Source organism: Microtus ochrogaster, linkage group LG5 (genome assembly GCF_000317375.1).
Source record: "Microtus ochrogaster isolate Prairie Vole_2 linkage group LG5, MicOch1.0, whole genome shotgun sequence".
NCBI lineage: Eukaryota > Metazoa > Chordata > Mammalia > Rodentia > Cricetidae > Microtus > Microtus ochrogaster.
This window is the reverse complement of record NC_022031.1, coordinates 47,448,964-47,453,602: the sequence shown is the minus strand read 5'-3', so window position 1 is coordinate 47,453,602 and position 4,639 is coordinate 47,448,964.

Genomic DNA, 4,639 nt, shown 5'->3' with positions numbered 1-4,639 from the left:
CTGTGTGGCTGGCTGTGTGGCTGTGTGGCTGGCTGTGTGGCTGGCTGTGTGGCTGGCTGTGTGGCTGGCTGTGTGGCTGGCCTCTGGTGTCCCCCTTCCCTTCTCCTTTTCTCACCCCTCATTTTTCCCCGTTCTTCTTCTCTAGCCTAGATTTCTCCTCCTATTTATTCTCTCTGCCCGCCAGCCCTGCCTAGTCCTCTCTCCTGGCTAGCTATTGGCCATTCAGCTCTTTATTAAACCAATCAGGCAAAGTAATACAGAAACATAAAAGAATGCAACGCACCTTTGCATCATTAAACAGATATTCCACAGAATAAACAAATGTAACACATCTTAAACTAATACTCCACGACACACATACAAACATGTATGTGCATATACAGAGCTATGTAAGTTCATACATACATGTGCATGAGGCCCTTTGCTTAAGAATACAAGTACAAGAACATGTCATGCACTGATATGTATCCACGCACTTAGACGCAACGCACAGGTACACACATGTATATACATAGCCCTGGTCTCTGGTTGAATCCCTTGCTCGACGTGGCCTCATTTGTAACTTGTACCCTCCCAGATATGCCTAGGGAAGTCGGAAGCATCAAAACCTCTCTCTGAGGAGCCAGGTGCTGCTTTCTCCATGGCTCAGAGACCAGCGACCCCTTCATGAGATTTCGGCTCCATCTCAACACCTACCCACACATGGCTTCTCCTCACATGGGACCCGTGGTTTTTGACAATTGTATAATGGCATGCATGTGGCTCGGTAGTCTAAGAACAAAGACTAAGGGCCCTGACTGACAGTAACGTCTGTATGAGATGGGACAGCTCACCAGGTGCTACAACAAGGTGGCCGTCTCCCGCAGCGGAGGCATGAAAACCAGAAAGGAGAGAGGGGATACTTCTGAGCTCTCTGGGCTGTCCTAGCTGGAGCTTAGAAAGGTAAGCCTACATTCAAGGGACGGGAGCCTCAGAGGCACAGATTTAAAGACAAGGAAAAAGCTACTGTTCGGTGAATGCTGTGCACAGACATGGTCCATTCCACGTCTTGCTTCGCCGTCCATCACCAGTCCCGCCCTGCCCCTCCTCTGTGCCCACTCAGATTTTTCCACAGATGCACTGCCAAGTTTGAACTCCCCCTGGCTTTTTAACCAGGCAGGCTAGCATACACTCTATCTGGACCACTTCCCCTTTCTTTTTCCCATCAACCTCCACTTAATTCAGGACTAACATTGACCACAGGAAACTTTACCATCTTTCAGTGACTTCAGACTCTAAGGACCATGACGAAAGTCTTGATTTCCATTTCCTCTCCAGGATCAGGCTCACCACTTGACCTTCAGTGTCCCTGCTCTTCCCTGGCTGGGTCCAACAGCCCACACCTTCTCCAGTTTCAGAGCCTTTGAACCTCCAGCCTCCACCAGCCACAGTCTCCTGTCCCCACCCCGGAAGCCGTCCTTCCACTCCTCGTCACTCTCTCTCGGATGCCTTTTCGTGCCCTGACATCCTCTTCGTGTGTACCTGTCTATCACGCAGAATTTCTGTGGATGCTGTTTGGCGATTTGCCTCTGTCTGCTCTTTCCCTTAATTTCAGAAAGGGCAGGGATGTTGTCCCTTGATCATACTTTTATGTAGAGTTTCCACAAATTGTCCATGCTATAATCACTGATGAGTATCTCGACCAAATCTTACTCCAAGCAGAATCCTCCAGCTCAACACACCCGTGATCCAGAGACAGAGCATGAGGCGGCAGCCCAGGGCCAGGAATTAAGGCTAGGACATGACCAGCTATGTCAGTCCCTGTCCTGAATTCAACTTGTCTCATCATTTGATCAACCCCAGGACTCGGCAGGCCTGGCTGGACATTTGTTCCTACCTCAAAAGACCTGTGCTGTCATCTTTTTTTGAGCAAAATTTTAACTGCCTGATTGGCAAAGGCGGCGTTTATCTGAAGTCTCTGGTTAGTGGATAAATGAAAAGAAATCAAGTAACTAAAGAAAAAGACATGCAGATGGTAATTTATTTTGTGCACGGATGGGGAAGACATTCTAATAATGATGCCAAGGGCAGAAAGAATGAAGACTGAGAAAGCAGGAATATTAAACTTCCGTCCATCCATTTTGGTATCCAATATCCAAAGACCAAGCCACGGGATTTGGGGTTGGATAACATTGAGATAGGCAAGCTGCATGACTTATTGAAAATGCTTGAAACTTTCAAGACAATAGCAGCAGAACCTTAAACCGAGGACAGGAACTTTCTACAGCCTGTGAACTCAAGACACTGTACAGGCATAGGAACATGAGGCCAACCCTGCTCGCCTACACTGGCAAGCGCAATGCTCAAAGCTGGAAGAGGCCTGGATGCAGACTTAGGTGTTTCCTAAGGACCTCACCAGTGCCCAACACTGAAAGCTTGGGGCATAGCAGAGGAAGGGCAGTCAGTACATCTCGAAAATAGTAAGATGCTTGTGTATCTCTACTCCTCTCGAGGCCAGCTGGGTGGACCGCTGTCCAGTTGTAGGGTCTCACCAGCCATCAGGGAGATGCGGCCATGCAAACACAGCTTGGAGAGCCCCAATATCCAAGAACCACTTTACCTATACTGACCAGAAACCCAGCGACATTTGTTTAGCATTCGGCTAGAGGTGGTTAGAGAAAATCTGACTGAAGACAACCATCCCACGTGCTATGAGACTTGAAGATGTTGACAGAGCCAGGTGTCCCCTGAGTCCTTCACTGTGTGGTAGGTTAGGGACATTCACAAAAAAAGAAATGTTTCCACAGGAAAGGGGGATGCTGGCCCTCTAGATATCTTGCTGGAGGGCTTATACCAAAACTGGCCGGAGCTCGAAATTGAGAAGTTGCCTCTGGTCTACTTAGCTTGATTTTCTTCTCTGTAAGATAGAAATAACAGTGAGTCACAGTGAGGACAAAATGACTTTCTGCAGGTTGAAGGGACCTAACCTGCAATCCTGTACCTATAATCGTTTTTAGTAGTATTTGTGTGAGAGCCAGCAGCAACTGGTGGGTGATCCAGGTTAAGATACAGGAAATGGGGAGATGTAGCTCAGTCTCAACTACAAAGTGGGTATTAATTATAATATCAACATTAATTATTATAGCATCATTTGATCAGTCCCAGGACTCGGTAGGCCTGAAATGAACATTTGTTCCTACCCCGCAGACCTGTGCCATCATCTTTCTTGAGCAAAATTGTAACTGTCTGATTGGCAAAGGCAGCATGTGTCTGAAGTCTCTGGTTAGTGGACGAATGAAAACAAGTATCTAAAGAAAAAGGTCCTCACATCATTTTGTTCATGGAAGGGGGGGCATTCTAATCATGGTGCCACCAGCCAAAGTCATAATAGCATCTATTAGAGTTACGGTGAGAATTGCACAATACCAATCAAACCTGGGGCAGGGAGATGGCTCCGTGAGTAAAGCCCTTGTCTCAGATGCCTCATGAGCTGAGTTCAAATCTCCAGAGCACACATAAAAGCTGGGTACAGCACCACAGTGTCTGCAATCTTGATAAAACACAGGAGAGTTGCTGTAAGCCTACAGGCCAGGTAGCCTAGAGTACACAACAGTGGACCACAGGAGACACCAACATGAGAGGTCATCTGCTGACCTGCTTGTGCACGCACATACAGGCATCCATAGTCGCATGCGCACAAAACCTGGGACCAGACCAGAGGGCGCAGTCATTATAAGCTTTATAGTTATACCACACTGTCATCATTTTATCTGTGCAGAGTCAATGAGGCACAAGGAGGGCATGTGGAGACAAGAAATCAAAATGCTGGGTTAAAAAGCACCTATATAATTGTTTCAGGATGTGTCCTTGAGCTGGTCACTGAAGTTCCTTTTCTTCCCTGCAGAATGAAGTTGAAAACAAAAGTCGTCTCTCCTGGTGTGAGTCAAGGTCACACAGGTGTTGAAAGGACATTGTTATCTATCAAGAAACGTGTGTGTGTGTGTGTGTGTGTGTGTGTGTGTGTGTGTGAGAGAGAGAGAGAGAGAGAGAGATACTGTGTGTGACAGTGTGCGTGTGTGTAAGAGAGTGTGTGAGTGTGAGAGAATATGTATGTGTATGTGTGTATGCATGTGTGTGTGTGTGTGTGTGTGTGTGTGTCTTTACTAGAATAGCTTACAAATAAGGGTTGACTAGTCCAACCATGGACATATTAGAGAGGCTGAGAAGTCACACTGCTCAGTTCACAAGGTTGGAGGCATCAGCCATTCAAACTGGGTACAAAAGTCCTAGAAGATTACTTGACCATCAGTGGTCTTCAATACATGTTGGAATCCAAAAAAGTTGGAGCCCAAAGTCAGGAAAAGGTGAGAGCATGGCTATTGTGCACTCACGGCTGATGTGAAGGGAAGAGGGAAGCGGCACCTTTTCTCCTTGTCCCTCTCTGGCCACTGCGCTATTAACTGGTCCTCTCTAACCTGCATGCTACACACTGGTCTTCTCTATCCACTGTGCATCTCGCCGGTCCTCTCTATCCACTGTGCCCATCACTGATCCTTTCTATCCACTATGAAACCCACTGGTCCTCTCTATCCACTGTGCAGCTCACTGGTCCTCTCCATCCACTGTGCAGCTCACTGGTCCTCACTGGTCCTCTCTATCC